The sequence below is a fragment of the Triturus cristatus genome, chromosome 10 (genome assembly GCF_964204655.1).
Source record: "Triturus cristatus chromosome 10, aTriCri1.1, whole genome shotgun sequence".
In the NCBI taxonomy this organism is placed as follows: domain Eukaryota; kingdom Metazoa; phylum Chordata; class Amphibia; order Caudata; family Salamandridae; genus Triturus; species Triturus cristatus.
This window is the reverse complement of record NC_140593.1, coordinates 316,999,052-317,024,080: the sequence shown is the minus strand read 5'-3', so window position 1 is coordinate 317,024,080 and position 25,029 is coordinate 316,999,052.

Genomic DNA, 25,029 nt, shown 5'->3' with positions numbered 1-25,029 from the left:
ACACCTCAAAGCACTACTCAGTTTCTTGGATGAGTTTGATGCATTGAATGAAAAACCTTATCTTCTTTTACTTTTTGGCGATTTTAATATACACTTATGTTATCTTAATTGTTATTTCAATAACTATTCAGATTACTGCCCTAATGAGGTGACTCATTTTGAGCATTCTAAAGGCGGAATCTTTTTAGAGAATATTGTATCGTCTCATTATCTTTATATGCCGGTTCAAGACTTGTCGGACCCGGTTCATACATTTACTGGCCATGGCCACGGCAGTACAATTGATTATATTTTTGTACCACGTAACATGTTGAATTTATTGGGCACGTTCCATGTTACACAAAACGGCCTAAGTGACCATAACCCACTAGTTCTGGAAATCAAAGTTAAGGCTTTGAGGAAAGATGTTACTCACCCTTTGATCTCTAATTTAAATCTTGAGCCCACAAGTCAGGGTAGACGACTTAGATGGGATGTCATCACCCCGGCCGATTTCCTCATCAATTTATATGAAAATAAAACAGAGGATCTCAGCTTGTGTCTTTCTTCAGGGGCGGAACCGATAGTGATTCTGGATGCTTTCGACAGAATCACCAAACATGTAGAGGGGAGCTTAACCTCCCATGGGAAACCAAAACCTAGGAAGTTTAAAAACTGGTTTGACCATGCCTGTTCTAGTGCTCACTCGGCTCTCTTACTGGCACTTAAAGAACCTGGGTGCATCCCCAGTAAGATAACAGAGGCAAGAAAATGTTATAAAAAAGCAATAAAGGAAAGGAAACGCGAGCTAAAATCCAAGGCATGGGATGACTTGACGGATGCTAGCCTTCAGAAAAATAGTAGCCAGTTTTGGAAAGCGATAAATAGTCCCCTCTTTAATGAGACAGAAAATTCCAATAAAGAATGTCTTATTCCGCCAGACAAATGGGTGGCTCACTTTAGTGGTCTCTATTCGGAGATACAAGAAGCTAACCCCTCAAATTATGTGGATTATACTTTAGCCTCAAGAATCCTTTTCAAAGAGGAGGAAGTCCGGGAGGCCATTGAGGCCACGGCGTCTGGTAAAGCCCCTGGTCCGGACGGTGTCCCAGCGGACCTTTATAGGGCAGACCCACAGTTTTGGGCGAAACTTTTAACCTGTGTTTTTAACGCAGTTTCTGAGGTCGGGGCCCCTAGATCTTGGGCAAAAGCCGTTATTGTCCCACTTTTTAAAAAAGGTTCCAGAGATGATCCGGCTTGCTACCGGCCTATCTCTCTCCTCGATTCTGCCATGAAAATCATGGGTAAAGTAGTTCTTGCGCGTTTAACTATGTGGCTGGAGGAGCATTCCATTATTTCCGATCTACAGTATGGGTTTAGACAGGGAAGGGGCACAGTGGGCCAATGCCTTAATCTACACCTTATTATAGGAAAGTATACTGTCGTTAAGCAGGGGGACCTCCATTTAGCTTTTATGGACTTGTCCACCGCTTTCGACCTAGTAAATCGGCAAAAACTCTGGGCATTATTAGCCGGTTTGGGGCTTGACCCGATTTTGGTCTCTTTCCTGGCTGTAATCCACGACGACACAACCGCAGTCGTCCGTTATAGGCACGATGGAAGCCAGACTGATGCCTGGCAGGTAAAGCGGGGAGTTAGACAGGGGTGCATTCTTGCTCCCCTGCTCTTCTCGCTTTACATCAATAATTTGGGTCCGGTCCTGAACACGATCTGTAAGGACACCCCGAAAGTCGGTTCCAAAATGATCCCTGCTCTATTGTACGCGGACGACACAGTTTTGATGGCCAGAACCGCGAGAGGATTGCAAGCTCTTTTAAACGGATTTTATGATTTTATGGTCTCTTTAGACTTATTAGTTAATTTTAAAAAATCACATTCTATGTCGATTGGATCAGGGAAAGCAAAAAGGGTGAAATTTTTCTGCAATGGGCAGGAACTAACGAAAGTCCAGACGTTCCCATATCTAGGGGTAACATTTGACGACAGATCATCCTGGGTTACACAACGTGCTCAAAAAAAGAACATCTTAGCTAGTGCCACAGGTGCTTTGTTGGGCTTCGCGAAGCGCCTAGGCTGTAAACCACTCCCTGCTTTATTAAAAATATACAGTGCGAAGTGTTTGCCCATGGCACTCTATGGTAGCGAGGTCTGGGGTTACAAGGCTTCTCCTAACATCCAAGTAGTCGAAAATAATTTCTTTCGGAAACTGCTGTCTTTACCCCCCTCTGCCCCCACTTTTAATATTCATGAGGACTTAGGGATGGGTTATATTAGTGACCAGACAGCAGTGGCCCCGCTACTTGGTTGGTTGAGGGTTTGGGCACAACAGCCACCAAACCTGACCCAACAAATTATTCAGGACTGTCTGTCCTTGGAAAAAGCCCTGTCTATCCCTTGGTTAAGCTACATTAAAAATAATTTGACTTCATTAGGGTGTTCGGAACTGTTTTCTAGTCCTTGTGTGATTAGTAAAGAGCAAATTAAAGCTATTAAGACCCAATTTTTGTTAAGAGTTATGTTGTCAAGAGAAAGTGATGAGCTGGGGAAACCGACAGTGAGGAGGTTTGTGATGTTGAGTTCAGGGAACGAGATTCAGCCCTACCTAACCTACATCAACAAACCTTTCCATATGTTTTTGTTAATAAGATTTAAGCATGGTTTTCTTCCCTGGCTCTTGGCATACCTGAAAGGGTTTTTTAAAGAGGGAACTCTGGGGCCCTGTCCCTGTGATAATATTTCTGAACAAAATTTGTTGCACATGATATTTTTCTGTAAATTTTACTCTGTGCAGCGAAAAAAATACATCCTGCCGATTTTAAAAAACTGCCAATTTAAGCAAGTTAGGCCCGCCTTGGCTTATTTACAAATGTTGGAATCTCCATTGATTTGTTTTGGGGTTGCCTGCTTTATAGTGGGTGCCCTGAGAGTCAGAAATAGGGCCCAGTTGACATATCTATGTGATAATGATTAACGTACCCATCACGTTGTCGTATATGAAATGTTTTTTTAAGGTTGTTATGAAATTTTATTATGTTTTTTAGCTTTATGAATGAATTAATACTAAGTGTTATTTTATTGCACATTGCGCCAATCTATTTTGTATTTATTATTTGTGTTAATAATTTTTCTGTAATGCATTGACCTCTATTTCGTTTTCTGTATGTGCTTTGATGGTTTTAAATTTTAACCGAATAAAGCAAACTTTGACTTTGACTTTGACTGTGGACTGGTTATGTGACCTCCGTTCCCCACTATATTCTGCGGTCATGGGGCGTCTGCGGCATTCTGTTAGCAGTCCTGCTCAGGTGAGAGCGGATTACCGAGATTTGCCTATCGATTTCCTGGTGGGTTTGTGTCCCACAGGCAGCACATTCCAGCGACTGTGGGTGAGTGGGGGCCTCCTTCTTCTCCGTGGGCGCACTCTGTGTCTTTGCTTGTCTCACCTGTGTTCCTACCTTCATCTGGTGCAGATGTGGATTGTTCTCCTTCTGTGCATAGGCGTTGTTATTTTCTATGGAAGTAAGAGGGGGAAGGTGTAGTGCCTGTTCTGGACCCCCTTCTGTTTATACGTGCTCCCCGCCCAAGGACCCTGCGCATTTGGGTCATCTTGATTCTGTGCCTAGACGCTGGAATCATGATCGGCTAGTTGAAGACTCTTGCTACTCACCCTATTGGCCTGTTCCCAACAGCACTGGTTTTAGGGTTTCTCCCACCTTGGCCCCTGCAGTACCGCACTCCTCGTTAGGGGGGTCTAGCGTCTCTAGAATGGCCCCGCATTTTAGGTTGAGTGCTCGGGTTGTGGTCTCTCATCTGAGGGCCTGTTTCCTTTGTTGCACTAATCCTCCCTAGATATTGGCGGCCACCTGGTGTCTCCGGATTGTCTGGTTCCTCTCCCCTTCGCACTTTCCAAGTGCTGGTGGTTGAAGCCCTGCCTCCTGGGGTAGATCACTGGCGCTGGATGTGGGGAGCCGAGGGTCTCGCTCCCTGCCTCTCTCCTCACCCCGCCTGCATGTCTGTGGGCCCCCCTGGTGTCTCCCCGGTGCCCATTTATTGCTGGGCTTCAAGTCCTACTAGCACCCGGGATTGTGGGGAGGGAGGAGGGGGGATTCGTTGTAGGGCCCACCGGAGAAGCAGTTGGAGAAGTGTTGGGGCCCACCGGTAGCTTGCTGGCTGAGCAGTCTCACCGCTTCCTTGACCTGGGCCCGGTGGAGCCCCATTTGCCTGGATCAGTGTCTGTTCAAGGCCTTCAAGCCCCTCAGAACCATGGGGCCCCCTCCATTGCTTACTTCTTGGGGCCCCTCTCGGCAAATAGCGCAGTTTATTCTGGCCGGTGCATGGGATCAGGAGTGTGTTGCCGCTTGCAGTCTGTTGCGCGCGCTTACCGGTACCTCATGGCGGCTCCTCAGCGTCAGGGTCTCTGACTTCTGGCCCTCTGCTCCTAACTGGGGGACTGAACACACACCGCCCACCTGCTGTTGTGGATAGCTCACGCCCACCGCGGCCCCAGGATCACAGAGCTGGCTAGTGCCGCTTGGCTGACTTTTGGGGTTAGGCATCCCGACCTCACGGCCGCCCAAGTGCATTTAATTGCCTCCGTTCTACATTCCGCAACAGCACCAGTTGGTGCCTCCTCAGTCAAGATACTCGGTGTGAGCCCCCTGGTCCATCTCAGATCCCCCACTTTGGCAGATGGATGACGCTTGTCGGGCCCAGAAGCGGAGCCTCAGAGAAACGCTTTTGCCATCATGGCTGGATTAGACACGCCCCATCAGTGACATCACTCATGACATCACTCATGACATCTCAAATGACATCACTGATGACAGTATTCACATCATCTCTGACACACCAACTCATTCCCCTACAGAATCTTTTAAACACCCACTGGCACTTCCACACAACCATTCACAAATCGATTGACAGAGCGATAGCAGTACTTACACACCACTCACTAATTCATAGATCTACACAAATATCCACTTGGTCACCCATACTGCCACTCACACACCCACTGAGTCACCAATACAGCCATTGACATATCCACTCATATACCCATACATGCACTCACACACTGAGTGAGTCACCCATAGAACTACTCACACACCAACATGTTCACACATACAGTCAATCATACAAGTATGCACTAACCCAAACAGTTACATACACATACAATTACTTGCTCATACAATCAGTAACACATACTCATTCACCTAACAGTCACTGACAGAAGCATGTATTTATCCATAGAGCCACTCTCAGATTCACTCACTCGTGCATACAGTCCCTCATATACCCAGTCAATCACCTATACTGCCTTTCATATACACAGTTACTGACCCATACTGACACAAGCACTCAATCTCCGACACAGCCATACAAATACTTACTCTTCCATTCAGCTTCTCACACACGCACTCACTACCCCATACAGGCACTGACTCACCCACTCACTCAGCCATACAGGCAGTCCCACACCTCACCCACACATACGAACACCCAGACAACCATAGAGATAGTCAACCCTTCAATCACCCATATAGCCATTCACATACCCACTAACCTCACTAAGAAATCAACTGACGGACATATACATTCACACAACCAGTCACTCATCCATACATTTGCTGAGACACCTAAACACTCACTTACACAGTCAGTCACACACCCACTCAGTCATCCAAACAGTCACTCGTACACCCACTTATTCACCAATACACCTAGTTAAATATACTTAACACTCATAAACTTGATAAAAAATACTCACAGTCACTGGATGATGTCATCACTGATGCCATCTCTGATATCATTTGAGATGTCATCAGCGATGTCATCAGTAATGTCACTGACCATGTCATGAGCTGAACAGACTTACACCAAATTTGTCAGGGAGGTAGATGTTGGTTCAAGGAAGTGCCTTTTGCTTATTTGGTGTAAATCTGTTCAGTAGTTGTTGAGAAATGTAAGTTTAAAATTATAGTGATATCTCTGGCCACCGATATTTCGCTAAGGTTTCGCGATGAATCGCGAATGCCCGCACCAGCAGGAATACTCTGATTGGCCGGATGCAATCTAAACGGTAAATTGCAGCTGCCATTTTATCTATTAAGTAAGTAAGTAGCTTTATTCGATACAAACATATCATAAAAGCATTTTCCACATTTTTAGAAAAAGAACATTTTAAAAAACAATCATCAGTATAAAAACATTTCGTATCCGGAACAGCATATTGGGTAGGGGGGGTCATTCACTGGGTTAACAGTTTTCTTGCAGTTCTTAGACGCCAAGCCCAGCCCAAAAATTTTGCCATACAAGTGGAAAAAAAGGGTCTAGCATCTGTACGTAAAATACGCAGAGCTTCCAAGTGAGAGCGAGTTCCCAGACACCTGCACAGGGGCTTCAACCACCTACGTCTCGGAGCTACATAGACACTACATTCGAACAACATGTGGGACACAGACTCTACCCTTAGATCACAAAATGGGCAATAGGGTACAGTTTGAGCGGGCGGTTTCCAAGTGGACATAAACTCACATAATGGAAGCACCCCCACCCTAAACTTAATGTACAGTGCTCTGTCCCATGAGCTCTGAATGGTATCTAGATAAAGTTCCCTTGACGGCGAGTCTTTGACCGACAGAAACAGAACTACAGATTTACAATGATTTATACTTCGGGCCCTCTCGTTGTCTACCCATGCCCAATAAACCTTCTTTAGCTGTTGTTTCGGGGGTGCAGATTTATTGGCCCAAGCCTCTCCTAGGCCTAATTTGTAGAGCAGCTTTTTTACCTCCCTAAGCCAGATGATCTTATGTGAGCCCGGTAATGACAAAATGTCATTCAAAGCTTCTGCATAGCTTCTTAATTCCTGTACATTCCAGATTCTGGACCATAACAAAAGTGGGCGTAATTTCGCTTGGTCGCAGATTGCCCGGGTACCTGCATCTAACAGCAATGGGATTGTTGGCGTGCTGTGGGGCAAACCCATTAGATCTTTATGGAAGTTGTTCTCAAGATGGGCCAAAGTGTCAACTCCATGGGTGCCCCACAGCTCAGCACCATAAAGTGCCGCACTTACAACCCTAGCCCTATAGATATCTAGGGGAGCCCCAATAGGTTTTGATAATGAGGCTCGCTGTTCCTTGAGCAACGCACCTGCCACCCTTTTGTAATTAAGAAAGATTTTTTGGTGGTGTGCCTTCCAGCTCATGGTGTCAAATTCTTTGACGCGATCAAGTGGGACAGAATCTAGGACCGGGGGATAGACGGATTTTTTGGGCGGGTTAAGGACTAAAAACTTGGTTTTACCTATGTTTATGGCCAAACCCCTTCCTTCACAGAAGGTTTGAAAGCTAGAAAGCAGCGATTGAATGCCCATTGGTGATTTTGAAATTAGGAGGGTATCGTCTGCGAACAGGAGCGTTGGGATTTTCCTTCCAGCCAGGGTTGGTGCATCCGATGGTTGTTGTAAAAGATGCTCCACCACTCCGTTAATATAAAGAGAAAACAGAGTGGGGGCAAGCACACAGCCCTGGCGAACGCCTCTGTCCACGGGGATACGAGATGTTTTCTCTCCCTGTGTACCCCATCTAATTTGGGCGAAATTCCTATCATGAAATTTCACGAGCAGCGACAGCAAATATGGAGGGAGGCCTAACCCATCGAGGACGTTCCATAAAAGCGCGCGTGGTACCAGGTCGAAGGCAGTCCGCAAGTCAATGAAGACTAAATACAGACTGCCCCCTCCCAGCACCACCACTTTCCAATAGATCATTAGAAGGCGGAACGTCTGCTCGATTGTGCCTGTTCCTGATCTGAAGCCCGCTTGAAGATCTGACAGGATGTGATTTCCATCTGCCCACTCGTTGATCCTGCCCAATACCACCTTCCCTGCTACCTTTTGAGAAGAGTCCAATAAACTAATTGGACGGTAGTTCGCTGGGTCGTCCCTAGAACCTTTTTTAAAAATAGGTACGACCTCAGCACCCCTCCATGAGTCAGGAAAGACTCCACCCAACATAACTTCGTTCAAAAGCGAGGCAATTAATCTACTCCAAATGGGTGGGTAATTCTTGATTAGGTCTCCTGGGATTCCGTCAGGACCCGCTGCTTTGTTCGAGACAATACCTTGGATTGCTCTCTCTACTTCTAAGCTGGTAAATAGGCCATCATAGCACGGGAGGTTGATTGTAGGATTAGGCAATAAACCCATGGGTGGGCAGGCTAGCTGGGGGAGGCCTGGAGGAGCGGAGTACAGTTGTGAGAAGTGGTCGAACCATACCCCCCCTATAATGTTACAAGTTAGCTGCTGGTCAGTGGGCTTTTCCCTAGATCTTAATAGGTCCCAGAACCTCTTGGCGTCCTTCCTGGTGCTAGCCTCTACTAAATCTCCCCAAAAGTTAAAATCATAAACCTGTTTGGCTTCAAATATGGTTTTTTTATAAAATTTTCTAGCAGCCCTAATAGCAACTGTGTCTTTGGACTTTAATGTCACAACAAGTTCCTTCTTAGCTTCACGACATTTTACAGTATACCACGTGTCTGACTGTTTAGGCAAGGTTTTCGAGGGACCCCTACGAGAGATTTGGGGAACAATAAATAAGTCACTCAGTGCCAATACAGTCTCAGTGAATAGAGGTAAGATCTTATCATCGGTTAAGCTTAAAGTGTTCATCCGGGGCTCCGCCTCTTCCAAAATAGACCCGGCTTGGGCCATCCTTGTTTCATCAGCCAAGACTTTTGCCCACTTTAAGCGCCTGCTACAGTTTGCGGGGACTAATTCGTGGGAGGATTTCCACTTATGTCCGAGTGGGCCTTGGCTTCCAGCCTGCCAAGGAAATGAAATAGATAGCGATAAGGGGTTGTGGTCGCTATCGCCCGACACTATAACCTCCATATCTAGGTGATATAGCCAGAGATTGTAATTAAGCATAATATAATCAATCCTAGACGTATGGTCTTGTCTGTTATAAGTGTGTGCACCCATATGGTCAGATTTGGATCGGCCATTTGTCGGTCGCAAATTATGCTCCATACAGAGGGCATTGATCTCTATTGCGTTTTGCGACCATTTGGGAATCGGGTCAAGATTCAAAATAGGAATACCTCTCCTGGTGTCCTCCTCAAAAGTGTCCAAGATATCTTCGCTGGCCAAGGGCTCAAAACAGCAGTTAAAATCGCCTGCAAGCATTATATAGGAGTCCGCTTTGCAAGCAGCCAGGTTGTGGTTTAGGCCTGTAGTAGGTAGATGGGATACACCGCCTTTGGCACCCCTCAGGTAAATGTTGAAGATTTCCATACTTCTTCCCCCTTTGTGTGTTATCGTTAACCACTGGAGATCCGGTGATTGGGTATTTCTTTCTTTCACCCTGAAGCCCTCCTGGACTGCAGGGATAAAAAAGGTAGAGAATCCCACTCGATGTCTTGGCTCTAAACACCAGGTTTCCTGAAAGAGGCAGATGTGAAAGGGTTCCAGAAAGTCGTTCCATTCGGGGATGTCAAAGTTATGACCAAGACCAGCCACATTCCAAGATAGAATTTTTAAGACAGATTCAGCTTTTGGAGAGACCTTGATGGGGTCAATGGGCATAGGCATGGGAGAAACAATCGCACCCACAGGTCTTGGAGACCTCACAAATGGCTCGTTTTGCTGGAGAATGGAGGTCGCATAGGAGACCAGGCAGGTAGAATCCGGGTGTTCAAGAGAAGTAGATGCAGGGGGAGTCATGCAGAGCAAGTTTGACCAATTTTCCCTGCTACAATTTACTGTTATGTCCAATGACAAAGTCACCCCATCAACCCTTTCATTGTTGGATCGTCCTACTCGGGCTGGACAATCAATGGAATGATGCCTTTGCGAGGTTAAGAATTCCCTTCGGGGTTGTTTGGGTGGTTGCACAGGGAGTCAATCCACCTCCTCTAGGCCACCAAATCTGTTAAAAGTAGAGAGACCATTCCAAAGTGGGAGGGTCTCCCGGTGACACCAGGGCCTATTCGGCCGTTGGTGGTGTTGGACCAATGACCAATTATCCCCCTGGTTACAGATGGGTCGGGGGGGATAAAAAAAGGATAGTGGTTTGGGTTTGACTAAGGAGTCATCATTGCTGGGCCAACTACAGATGTGGTGTGCCGTGTGTGGGTCTTCGAAGGTCACTACTATGCAGTCCCCCGAACTGGATTTCAGCGTTGGCCCTACCCAGGGGGTCCTGCGAACCATCAGTACGCGACTTCTTCTACCATTGGGGATTGGTCTGTTAACATTTAACCAGTGCATTATTTTATTTTTCAGCGACCAGTGATTTTCAAATTGGCCATTACTTATCATAGGAACACCCGTCAAGACAACCACATAGTCGTTTGCCTCTGGGGGAAGGTCAATATAGCCGCCTCTAAAATTATCTTTGACTGGGGGAACCTGAGTTTTACTGAGAGTCGATCTATTTAGTGTTTCGCGTTTAGAATGTTGCAGGTTGTGTGTGAGACCTTGTGGGGGAGCCTTTGGTTTAACGCAAGCTTGCTCCTCCATAACTGGCCTTAGTTTAACGCGAGCTTGCTCCTCCATAACTGACCTTGGTTTAGGGACAGATTTTATTGTGGGTGGTACTGAAGAGGAAGCTAGATTGGTTTGGGGTGCGGTAGGTTGTGGCATTGAGTCAGCTGCAATAATGCCCTGGTTTTCCAGACTTTTCAACCCAAGAGTGGCCAAAGCAATAATGCTCTTCTCTATTTCTAACAAGTTATTTTCTATCCTTGATAGTCTTAGATCTAGAGGTGACAAAAGTTTTTTAAGTGTGTCCCAAACCACCTCTATAAATTCTTTATTGTTATTGGTTAACCCGTCTACTTCGGGGTCCACACCTACTGGGGTATTAAGGAGGGGATTAGATGGATTTTTTCCCTGCCCCTCACTACATGACTGGGTATTAGGGGTATTCACTACTCCAGCGTTAAATGCTGTGATGTTGGTCACTAGTAGATCTTTTGGAACAGCAATTTTCGCTTTCTTGCGGAAATAAGCTGAGCGAGAATTGCGTTTCCTCTTCGGTTGTTTACCACTGGGGATATTATTAGACAGATTCGGGAAGAATGCAATGGGGACAGGGGTGTGCACACTAAGAGGTGTCGAAGGAGTTTCCTCATTCTTACTTCCTAACGCAAATTGGGGAGTAGCCGGGATCGGTGGATGGTGAACATCTGCCTTAGTGACTATACAATGTGGGCGGGCTGGGCGCTCAGGGGTGACAGAAGTGGCTATGTGGCCTAGAGAGGATTTCTTAGAAAGTGCGATTACTTGAGACACTCTTCTGGCGGCATCTAGTTCTAGCGAGACCCGAGATTGGAGCTTGAATATCTCTTCGTCTATAGCTATGTTTGTGCGGGTTATAAAGTCATCCATGGGGCCACTAATTTGTGACCCACGTTTAGAAGACTTGCTACGGGTTACCCTTGGATCCATAGCGCTAAGGCACTGTAACAAAGGTAGGTCTATTTCCCCTCGGTTATTGATTTAGCTTCCAAAAATGTCGAGCCAAGAGGGGTGGGCCAGTCCAGTCCTCTCAATCCTCGAACGGCCTCAAACGGCCCGCTCTTTGCCCGGTCTTAGCCCCGGGCGCTCCCGCGCAGCGTCACTCTCCGATATTTATGTGAAAAAGACCAATGGGGTGTGTCGTAAAAAGGTGGGGGCGGGGCGTTCAGGGAGAGCGGGGCCAGGTGACTCAGCCTCCGGGACCGGGACTCCTGGGAAGGTGAGTCCCGGTTCACGCTCGCAGCCCTGATTCCTCACACGCCCCCACAGAGCAGCCAGGCAGGAGACCACAAGCAGGCGGTAAAGTTGAGGGGATTCCGCAGCGGGACCCGCGAAGCGGGTTCCGCAAGTCGTGGGTTTGAGCAGCCCTCACACAGATGCAGCGCCGGCCAGGACCAACAAACAAACAGCGTCCCACGAAGAAAGGGTCCAGGTGCCTTTTAAGTTTGTAAAAAGGTGGGGGCGGGGCGTTCAGGGAGAGCGGGGCCAGGTGACTCAGCCTCCGGGACCGGGACTCCTGGGAAGGTGAGTCCCGGTTCACGCTCGCAGCCCTGATTCCTCACACGCCCCCACAGAGCAGCCAGGCAGGAGACCACAAGCAGGCGGTAAAGGTGAGGGGATTCCGCAGCGGGACCCGCGAAGCGGGTTCCGCAAGTCGTGGGTTTGAGCAGCCCTCACACAGATGCAGCGCCGGCCAGGACCAACAAACAAACAGCGTCCCACGAAGAAAGGGTCCAGGTGCCTTTTAAGTTTGTAAAAAGGTGGGGGCGGGGCGTTCAGGGAGAGCGGGGCCAGGTGACTCAGCCTCCGGGACCGGGACTCCTGGGAAGGTGAGTCCCGGTTCACGCTCGCAGCCCTGATTCCTCACACGCCCCCACAGAGCAGCCAGGCAGGAGACCACAAGCAGGCGGTAAAGGTGAGGGGATTCCGCAGCGGGACCCGCGAAGCGGGTTCCGCAAGTCGTGGGTTTGAGCAGCCCTCACACAGATGCAGCGCCGGCCAGGACCAACAAACAAACAGCGTCCCACGAAGAAAGGGTCCAGGTGCCTTTTAAGTTTGTAAAAAGGTGGGGGCGGGGCGTTCAGGGAGAGCGGGGCCAGGTGACTCAGCCTCCGGGACCGGGACTCCTGGGAAGGTGAGTCCCGGTTCACGCTCGCAGCCCTGATTCCTCACACGCCCCCACAGAGCAGCCAGGCAGGAGACCACAAGCAGGCGGTAAAGGTGAGGGGATTCCGCAGCGGGACCCGCGAAGCGGGTTCCGCAAGTCGTGGGTTTGAGCAGCCCTCACACAGATGCAGCGCCGGCCAGGACCAACAAACAAACAGCGTCCCACGAAGAAAGGGTCCAGGTGCCTTTTAAGTTTGTAAAAAGGTGGGGGCGGGGCGTTCAGGGAGAGCGGGGCCAGGTGACTCAGCCTCCGGGACCGGGACTCCTGGGAAGGTGAGTCCCGGTTCACGCTCGCAGCCCTGATTCCTCACACGCCCCCACAGAGCAGCCAGGCAGGAGACCACAAGCAGGCGGTAAAGGTGAGGGGATTCTGCAGCGGGACCCGCGAAGCGGGTTCCGCAAGTCGTGGGTTTGAGCAGCCCTCACACAGATGCAGCGCCGGCCAGGACCAACAAACAAACAGAGTAAGCCATTTTATCTATTGGGAATGGTTCCCGGGGCTGAAAATTTGTGTGAAAGCCTACATAAAGGGTCAGGGTGGAGATACTCTGACCTCATGGTTGAGAAATGAGGGTGTTAGTGTCACAAGTTATGTGTTCAAAATAGTTTTTTTTAATCACAAGTGATAGTTGCGACGACGCCATGACCGCCAGTGCGCCCTCCCGTGCATCATCGCAGGGACACCGCGGCTATCAACGTTTTTGCAAATATTGATGGAAATATAAAAAACTACATCAGCAAATCATTAATATGCATTGTTATAGGGATATTGAGATTTTGATAAATGTTTTCATAGACATAGTTATATAGTGAGTTATCTCTTGTGATGGTTAGAATTAATTAGATAGTTATATTTTTTATGTGGTGGTAGCTATTGAATACCTCTTTTTGCGATGTAACCACGGGGATCACAATTACTGACGTAATCGCGATATCAGGCCTCACCACAAAAATTGTAAAAATGGTTTTAGAGATGGTTGTTCCTGAAATACATTAGAAGAACATCAGTTTGAGGTGTACAGTGGGCCTGGCCGGTGAACCCTGATCTGTTCGAGGAGTTTGCGGAGTTTTCTGCACTCCATGCTCCGCGAAGTTCGCAGAGTGCATTAAACTCCACTCCGAGTAGTGTAGCGGAGTTTTTCCCTCGCTCGCGCTTGCCAATGGTAAATTGGCGAGCGCAAGCTGACGCAGAGGTAGAATTTCTACCTGAGCAGCAAGTCGATCAACGTGAATGGCAGTTCGCTCTGCAATCCGCCACATGCAGAACTCCGTGGAGTTTTTAGTCACATCGAGGAGTTCTGTTACGTGGAACTCTACGAACACCACCCAGGCCTAGTGTACAGCAATAAACCCCTAGTGTGTCAAATACTGCAAATGTGTGCATATATGTGTTTTCACTTTCTGGAAAAGGAATGATTGTCGCGGTTGAAGAAAATAGGTCTTAAAGATGGTTTTTAAAGAAATTGTGTTAAAAATATGAGTTTAATGAGTTTACACATGCTTTGAAAAAAGTATGTATATAGTAATATGTGTAGGGCAATTCTGAGAATGGAATTTTTCCCATATTATTTTTGGATGTGTTGAGATCATCGAATGTCTGCATTTGTTTTCCATTTTCACGACATGTCTGCATGGATTGAGATGTCGTCATAAAGATCCCCAAAAATTTAGGAAAACACCTTTAGAAAAAAACTTCACAATATTTTGGGTACTAGGGTGGCTCTGATAAAAGCTGTTGCCTTGGTTGTGTGTATATGGCTGCTATACATAAGACCGGACATGCATCAGTAATTTCTAAAACGTAAAACAACATTTTGATATTATTCAAAGCACAATTTTGGGGGGGAACAGCATACCTATATAATTTCCCAAATACTTCTGCTTCTAAAACACATATGCAGCATTTCTCAAACAAAAGTTACACCCCAAATGAAGCTAGCACAAGAACTCTCAAGGCATTCTGCACTATTAATCCTCCTCAATCTTAAACAAGCCATGTTAAAAGAAGAAAAAAACACCCTTACCATATACATGGAATTTTCATCAGCCTTACTGAACATCTTTCACCATATATGCTATTTCTTGATGGATGTACACCTTCAAGCCATCTTATGAAAAATATGTTTCTCTATACATCTTTAAGTAAACTCAAAAGTCCCAACATATATATCTAGCTATCTGCAACCACAAGAACCACATCTCACGATCTAAGCATATGCAAAGCGGTCATATAAGTTTAAAACTACATAGACAAACACTTCCCAATATTACTTCTTTCTAATTCATCTACAGGCAAACAACATGCTATCATCTTTTATTTGTGACTACACTACTCCTGTTTAATAATCTTATTATTAAACTATTATTTTACAATAACGTACACAGACTTTCAATTAAACATTCTTCCAAAAGTTAGGTTTAAAGAATTAATCAATACACAACTTTTGACAAATATTAATTAAAATATGCCTAACTATGTGTCCCTGAGTTTTGAAAAAACAAATGTGCTTCGTGACTGCAGATGACGCAGCGGTCTATAGAGTCACCACTATTATATAATACATCACATTAAATACTTTGTTTACAAAACCATCACACAAACTCCAATATAAACTCTACATAATTAAACAGCTAGTGTGTCGTATTAGGTATATTTATTTATTTATGTGTGATCAAGGCCATCTTGTGGCCGAAACGCGTAATGGCGTGCTGTGTGGTTGCTGACACTTATTAAAATCCTATGAAGCACGAGCTGGTGTCCGTGTGCTTTCTTCCTCGCCGTCAGGAAGTGGGAGACAGCGTGTGGACTCTATATATATATATATATATATTTATATATATATATATATCAAACAAGTGCCTTAAGCATTCGAGAGGCACACGACAGGTCTCTGCCCTCCGGGCTTCTCATTCAGCATGTCTTTCCACTCCACATTCTTTCAAAAAAGCCCGACGCGTTTCAGGGAACCACCCCCTTCCTCATGGGCTGCAGAAAATACTCTCGTGATTACACCAAATTGTTTCACTGGCCTTTTATTTCAACAAGCCCCCCAGAAGGCGTGTGCTCAGTGCATCGTCAATCACAGGTTTGCTGGGACCTGTTTACGCAGCTACAGCCCGAACTGCTGAACGAAATTACACCAAATTTGACAAAGAGGTAGTCCTCAGTTCAGACTCTTGCCTTTTGCTTAAATGGTGTAAATCCTTTCAGTAGTTCCTGAGAAAATTAGAGTTAAAAAGATAGATATATCTGGGTGGAGCCTAACCACACATCTCATCGTGAGATCTGATTGGCTGTCAGTACTTCATCCAAGAAGTGTTGGCAGCCATCTTGGGACCAATAAACATGATAGTACCTCATTAAAAAACATTGCAGTTAATAGAAGATTTTAAGACTTTAGTTACATTATAACTCATTTGTTGATGGTACAATACTCATTTTGGGAATTGTGGTGTGTTCTAAGGTGATTTTACCATGTGAAAAAGCCTTCTGCTGTGATTTTATGAATCATGTTTGAGAGAAAACTATTTTCTCAAGCTTTTCCCACAGAGGTTTGGAAGGTGATCTATAACCTAAACTGAGAGCATATTTTCTGTAAATTCACATTATCTTTCTCAGTCATGTGAGAATAAAGTCTAACATTCTCAGTAAAACATGTAGATCCAACAAGGGCAGAGACTGTCAGTTGATTCCTTTGTGTTCTACTGCAGCTTCCCAGAGTGTTCTAAAGAACAACTAGAGCGCTAGCAGTCCTACTTATGACAAACGTATTGCACACCTGAAGCCATCTTGATTGGAATAAAGTGGTAACTCTTAAAACATTTAATTTAAAAAGGAACAAAATGAGGGGGTTAATTTTGCCATAGAAAGTATGATTAGTGCTGCAGAAAGAAAAATTAGGGCACATTTTGACTTCTCAAATCCTCTTCCATTTCATAAAAAAATTCTGACATGCAGACTGAAACATGCTCTTTGAATACCAGCAGCAGACTTCCCTAGTGAGCAGTAGCTTTACTACAGTGATTTAATGAGTAACTAGAGTGCTAACATTCTGAATTTATGGCAAATGTGTGACACATCTGAATGCCTTCTTGATGGAACCAAAGTAAAAAACTGAAAGTATTTCCTACTGAGGCGACTGCAGTAAATTAGGAAATTAGGAAACTTCATAACAAATAAATCTCCCAAGATGGCCACCAGAGACAAAAGAGCCCAAATGTAGCCCAAATACCACCCAGATGTAGCCCAAGTATAGCCCAATGACAGAATGTCCCAGAGTGTTCTTAAGAACAAATAGAGCACTTACTGTCTTACTTATGACAAAAGTATGGCACACCTGAAGCCATCTTGATTGGAATAAACTGGTAACACTTAAAACATTTAATTTAAAAGGGAACACAATGAGGGGGTTCATTTTGCCATAGAAATTATGATTTGTGCTGAAGAAAGAAAAATTAGGGCACATTTTGAGTGACTTCTCAAATCCTCTTCTATTTCATTAAAAAATTCTGATATGCAGACTTAAACATGCACTTTTAATACCAGCAGCAGACTTCCATGGTGAGCAGTAGCTTTACTACAGTGATCTAATGAGCAACTAGAGTGCTAACATTCAGAATTTATGGCAAATGTGTGACATATCTGAATACCTTCTTGATGGAATCAAAGTAAAAAACTGAAAGCATTTCCTACTGAGGAGACTGCAGTAAATGAGGAAATTAGGAAACTTCATAACAAATAAATCTCCCAAGATGGCCACCAGAGACAAAAGAGCCCAAATGCAGCACAAATATCACGCAGATGTAGACCACATGTAGCCCAATGACAGAAGTGCGCAAAACACTTATTTTTTGTGTATTTGCAGTTTTATATAGTGCAGACTTGTCAGGTATTGGAGTGCTTTACATGAGCATTGGTTACATCACACAAGATCAAATTCATTTTGATTGAAGACATGGGGAGATTAAGTGATTTGACCCGAATCACAGAATGTTGAGCTGAAGCAGAAACTCCAACCTGGTTCCCCAGTTGCAAAGTCTGCAGCTCTGGAAGTAACACCACATCCTCTCCCCTAGGTGCAACATTTAATCAAGTGGTCAACTGGATAAAAAACATAAAGATTACAAATAATTTAAAAGTTCTTTGCCGCTATTTGAAAACTCAGAAAATATGTCCTCATTTTAGTTTTTTAGAGCACTAACCATAATTTTGATGCAAATAAGACCTTCTCATATATGTAATTTCTAAAGGAAATGCTCTAGGTATTACAGTTTTGATTACAACAAGATGACGACAGGCGTTCCACACTTTTGTAATAAATATAGAATGTTAGCAATCCAGTTGTTCATTGGGATACTGTTGAGAGGCAGAGGCCAGGGGCTCGGACTCTGAAAATTGAAGGCAGGTAGGAGAGTGCAGAGGCAACAATTTGACCACACTGGGCAGGCAGGAAGGGCAGTGGCAGCACAACAGACTATGGAGGGCAGTGGAAAGTGGGGTAGGGGCAACAAACTAACAATACAGGACTGGCAAGAGAGGCTGTGGCAATATAAGAGACCATTGTGGGCAGAAGGAAGAGGCAGTGGTAGTACAACCCTACATGCCAACAGACCCGTTTCAGCCAGGAAACGTCCAATGTTTTTAAGCTCAAATGGGCTTTATTCGATCTGTCTCCTGTCTACAATCTCCTCTTTCTCAATGTAACTCAAAGGGGAAAATCAATACCCCAGTTTTTTTTCAAAATCTCCCTCTTACCAAGTTCAAAATGTTCGCAAATATGGTACATTGGATCATGGTAGGCAGGAGGAATTGGGGTAGGGACATGGACTTGGATAACAGAGGACAGGAGGGACATGGAGAGGTGTACCAAACTGACCCTACAGGGCAGGCATCAGGGTTTGCAGCAGCAGAATACACCACACAGGGCATGCAGGATGGGAGTGCAGCACAACAATCCATAGAAAGCAATAGGGAGGGGACAGGACCATGCACATGGACAACAGAGAACAAAGGGGAAAGAGGCGATGGTAGCTAGCTGACCATAATGGACAGACAGGAGAGAAAGCTGCCACATAACAGACCATAAAGGGCAGGAGGGACAGATCAGGGGCATTACAATGGAACAGACAAGCCAGGAGGGAGGGAATAGGGGTCTGCACATGGAAACAGAGGGCTGTGGGCAAGGGGGCAGTGCAGGAGCAGCAAGATGACCATGGAGGTCAGGCAGGATGGGCACTAGAAACAAGACACACCATGGAGAACAACAGTGAGACTATGATGGCATACACACAGACCATGGACGGAAGGTGGGAGGGGGTCAGGGGCAGCTAGCTGACCACACAGGGAAGGAAGGAGGGGCCATGGCAGCACAGAAGACCATGCATGGCAAGCGGGAGGGTTAGTGGCAGCACAATGGCTATGATGGGCAAGAAGGAGGGTGCAGGGGCATGCACAAAGGACCATGGAGGATAGAAGGGAGGGTCAGGCCCTGGGCACAGACAAGAGAGTTCAGTGGAAGGGGCCTCACAACAGACCGCGCGGGGCAGGCAGTAGGAGCATAACAGACCAGGGAGGGAAGAAGGGAGGGAAGAAGGGAGTGGCAGTAAAATGGACCATGGAGGACAGGAGGAAGGGGATGGGGCATGGCATGTGGACAGGCAAGGTGGAGGTGGCAGGGACAGGTTACAGTCATCTGACAATGCTAGGCAGGTGGGAGGGGAGTGGCAGCTCAACAGAACACTCAGAGTAGATAGGAGTGGCAGGTCCATGGAACATGGTGGGCAAAAAGGATGGAGCAGGGGCATGCACAAAGACATCGGAGGGCAGTGGGAAGGAGAATAGGGGCAGCAAGCTAAGCACACAGGCTAAGCAGGAGGTCAATGATGGGCCATAGAATTGGGCAATGGAGGGCAGGAGGAGTGGACTGGTACATCATGCTAAATGGAGGGCAGTGGCAGCACATCAGACCATGCATGGCAGGAGGGAGGAGGCAAGTCCATGGATTCAGACAACAGAGGATAGGGAGGAGGTGGATGGGGCAGCAAGCTAACTGTTCAGAGAAGGTGGGTATTAGGAACTTTATTGTTTTTAAAATGTGTGTCTGTGCGAACTACTCAAAATATGAACAAGTATGCAGCATAATCTCACTTTTATTCAGGAAGAAGAGAACGTTTGTGACTGTGACTCCGGGCTCACTTGGCAGAAACACCCTCTGACCCTCCACCCCCAATGCAAAATGTAATGCCCAGGAAAAGGGTAGGTGGACGCAGTGTTATATAGAACATAGTCCTGAGAGCACGATTGATATAGTATATGGTATAAACTATGCGCCAAAAAGTGTGATATAAAATGAACCAGGGCGTGAAATATAATATGCAATACATTGTGCGCAATGACAGATTCATTGGAGAGCGCGAGATGGCACAGGCACTAGCGTGTGCTATGCGATATGCGCCTTGGAGTGTAATGTGCACAGGGCAGTGTTCTGTAACCTAACTAGTCTCTAAAGTTGTAATATAAAATATGTGCTGGGGAGTGTAACGTTGCATATGCACTGTGACAACGATATAGATCCCAGATTGTAATATGTAGGGCATAGCGCTGTGCGTTACAACATAGGCATCGAGGAAGGCAGGTTAAATGGGGCAATATAACCCGTGCGAAGGCAAGTGTGGCATGACATATTCACGGGGTGGTGTTACACTGCACATGGGCTAGAGAGTGTCATAGCATATGCATTAACTGGTGGAATACAACACAGAGGTGTGTGGCACTCGGCGGGCACTGGTGGGTGTAACACTGCATTGGGCTCAGCCAGGAGCACGCTGTGACTCTCAAGTGAGGTTCGTCTCCTTTCCAGAGAGTAATATAGAAAGTATTACACATTCGGCGGTGGATGTGTGTTTTATTAACCGTGAGGGGGGTTTCTTGCATAGTTTGGCCAAATTTTTGTTTAATCCCCTTTGAATGGCTTGGTGTGTGTGTGTATTAAATGTGCCCGTCAATAGCTACCCATGTTTGTATAAATAAACGACAAGGGTGTCTACTTGGAGAGTAACCACCGGCGGGGGCGCCGGGATTAGGCATGGTAGGGCGTCAGACACGTCAGAGCTTCACTAGCGGTCTAAATACATTCCACGTGGATTCATTGTATGCATAGTTGCCTTTTAATGAATATCACGCAAACCGTCATGGTGATAGGTACATACGGTTTGTCCAGCATGTCCTAGGTGTTTCAATAAATATATAAAAAAATTAATAATAAAAAACAAAGGCCGGCCCCGGTGGATGGTGTTCCCGGAGCCATAAGTGGCCTGAGGAGGGGGGCAACGCAGCCCCCCTCCTAAAGAATAATTTTTTTTAAAAAAGGCCATGACCCGGGGGTTGGGGTCCCGGGGCCGATTAAGGCCTTGGGAGGGCCAAATTTATTTTTTTCAACAAAAAAAATTAGGGTGCAGGCCCTGGGGGATGGGGTCCCCAGGGCCAATAAATTAGAAAAAGAAGAGGGGCCACACAGCCCTCCTTCTTAAAAAAATAAAATAAATAAAAGACCGGGATCGCACCAGAGGCCACGCCCCCTCCTTGCAGCACTCTGCAAACGCGCCCCCTGGCCAGTTGTAAGTTGGGGAATTAATTCCCCTTCAATACTGAGGGTCCCTGAGGGCCAACTAGCCCAACAGGTATCTCCAGTATGCACCAGGGAGCTGCGTTGCAGACAGGTGTTCTGAGGCCACGCCCCTTTTTACACCTCTATGCAACGCAGCTCTGTGGCGCTTACTGGAGGTACCTAGTGGGCTAGTTTGACCCTAGGGACCCTCAGGATTCAAGGGGACTTAATCTTCCAACTTAAAAAATGGCCACAGGGCGTGTTTACACAGTGGGGAAGGGAGGGGATGGGGTCTGAGGTGACGTGTGCAAACACGCCCTATGGCACGTTTTAAGTTGGGGAAATAATTCCCCTTCAATCCTGAGGGCCCCTGGGGACTAACTAGCCCACCAGGTGCTTCCAGTAAGCGCCACTGAGCTGCGTTGCAGAGAGGTGGTCCAGGCCGTGCCACTTTTTACACCTCTCTGCAACGCAGCTCTGTGGCGCTTACTGGAGGTACCCAGTGGGCTAGTTGGACCCTAGGGACCCTCAGGATTCAAATGAACTTAATCTCCCAAATAAAAACGGCCACAGGGCGTGTTTACACAGTGGTGAAGGGAGGGGACGGGCCTGAGTTAACATGTGCAAACATGCCCTGTGGCGCGTTTTAAGTTGGGGAAATAATTCCCCTTCAATCCTGAGGGACCATGGGGGCCAAGTAGCCCACCAGGTGCTTCCAGTAAGCGCCACTGCGCTGCGTTGCACAGAGGTGGTCTAGGCCGTGCCTCTTTTTTACATCTCCCTGCAACGCAGCTCTGTGGCGCTTACTGGAGGTACCTCATGGTCTAGTTGGACCCTAGGGACCCTCAGGATTAAAGGGGACTTAATTTCCCAACTTAAACGGCCATAGGGTGTGTTTACACAGTGGGGAAGGGGGGGGGGGCGGGCCTGAGGTTACGTGTGCAAACACGCCCTGTGGCGCATTTTAAGAGGAAGTTTTAATCCCCTGCCCTATTATATACTAGGAGCTTACAGAGGAGCTCATGCTAATCACTGGGGGACCCCAACGCATAGTGTTCCCTAGTGTATGTAGGTGTTTTCACTGTATTCTGAGTGTCTTTTAACATAGCACTGGCTCTAGGACTGGTTAGTCAGACTCAGTTACCACCAGTATCCATCTGAAAAAGTTGAGGGTACAGGATGATTTGGTAACAAGGCTTCTTTCTGCTCTTCTGTTTGTTCTTTCTGTACGTTATCCTTCTTCCTGCACTTTTCTTTGTCTTTGAGGACTTCTGTTGCTTCTGTCTGCATTTCTTTTTTTTCTTTCTGTGCATTTTTTCTTCTTTCTTCACATGTCCTATCTCTGTAGGCATAGTTAGAAATTAGTATTTAAAAAACCTTTGAAATTCACTGAAAAAACCATAGGTTTCAGGCACATTATAGTTAGGAATTAGCATTTAAAAAACCTTAAAAATTCACTGAAAAAACCATAGGTTTCAGGGGCGTTATAGTTAGCTGGACTTTTCACTCATACAAAACCATTGAAATTCCCCCGTTATAGTTAGTTCAGCTAACTATAACTCGCGCGCCCGCAATGCACTGCTGATGACGTCACATATTACATCACTCATGACATGATCAGTGACATCACTCATGACATAACTGATCACATCTCAAATGACATCACTGATGACATAATCCTTGTGATAGAGTGGCAGACCTCCTCTCACCCTAATATAACCTTTGATACACACATTCAAAAATAGAAGCTAAAATTTTCAAAACAATGGAATACCAATACCAGTTACAACAACCTATTCAGTAATTCTAAGATCCGCACACATCCACTCATTCACCAACAGTCCTATACAGTCACTCATACATGTACTCACTCATCATATGTACTCATACACCTATACATCCTATTACACAACGCCACTCATCCATAGAGTTACTCACACACATAGTCACTCATGCTAATAAAGAATCAAACATCCATTTACTTGCATATACAGTTATACACACACCACCACACTTACTTCTACAGAAACTTAAACATACTTAGTCTTTTAAACAATCACTTATAGAAACCCATACTTATTCATACAGGAACTCTTCCAATCTCTCACTCTCACATATACTCACTTATATACACCAATAGTCACATATACTAGTTTAAAACATATGCAGTTACTCATAAAGACACTATTGAGACAGTCATTCACTCACTAACACACCCATACACACACTCATCCACCCATACAGTCCTGCACACATGCTGTCTTCAACACATACAAACAGTGAGTCACTCATTCATGCACGTATGCACTACGTAATACCCCCCACTGAACCATACAGACACTCAGACACTCATACTGATACTCAAAAAACCAACTAATAACCTATATAGACACTCATGTAGCTACTCACCAACCCATGCAGCCACTTATACACAAAGTGAGAGACTGATACAGATATTTACATTTTTAAGCATTACTCACTAAGCCATGTATTCACTAAGATACACTTAATCAGTCAGTTCATCCATTTAGACACTTATATACCCATTTATTCTTCCATCGACCTTGAGCTATACATATATAAAACATATTTAATTTTCAGAAAAACACACATTCACTGGATGATGTCATCAGTGATGTGATCAGTGATGTCATGAGTGATGTCATCAGTGATGTCAAGAGTGATGTCACTGACCATGTCATGAGTGATATAATATGTGACGTCATCAGCAGTGCATTGCGGGCGCGCAAGTTATTATTAGCTGAACGAACTATAAGGGGGGAATTTCAATGGTTTTGTATGAGTGAAAAGTCCAGCTAACTATAACGCCCTTGAAACCTATCGTTTTTTCAGTGATTATATATATATATATATATATATATATATATATATATATATATATATATATATATATATATATTACCTACTGGCGGTCGCCAGTAGGTAGTTATAGTTAGGACCACGTTTCCATAGGAAATCCGCAACATTCTATTTTGAATAACTTTGGCGCCGGTCGACGAATCCTCGCGAATTTTTCAAAATAGGTGGGGCGCTACGCTCCGCTCCTACCCTGAAAGTCTCGGGGGGATTCGTCAAGCGGGGGCTGAGATAAAAGGGGGGTCCCAAAACGCGTTTTTCCCATGCATTTTTCCATAGGACCTTTAGACACAGCTACAGCCCGAACGGCTGAACAGAATTACTTGAAATTTGGCAGAGAGGTAGTCCTCAGGTCAAGGAAGTGCCTTTTGTAGGTTTGGTGTAAATCTGTTCAGTAGATTCAGAGAAAATAGCCTTTAAATCAATATATATATCTGAGCCAGCTTACGGTGCGCTTACGGTGCGCTTACCGTACGCGTACGGTGGCGTGCGCGAGCGCGATTTTGATTGGCTGTTAGATCTTAGTAAACATTCGAATCGGTCGAAACCAGGAAGCGGCGGCCGCCATTTTCTCTCTCGCTCTCTGAGTTGGGCAGCAAAAACGATGCCAAAAAATGTCTAAAGAGGCAGTTTCTTGAGATCCTAACCACCCAGCATTGATATAGGGGTCCCCAAACAACCCCCAAGCCCAAATAAAAAGAAATTTTTTTTTCGGAAAATCGCCGATTACGCTTACCGTACGCGTACGGTAAAAATTTAAAAAAAAAAAAATTATCCACACCCTCCCCACCCCGTGTGCAAATGGTGCCTGAAGGGCACCATTTGTGCATGGCTTATTACTGGTAAGAAATAAACAAA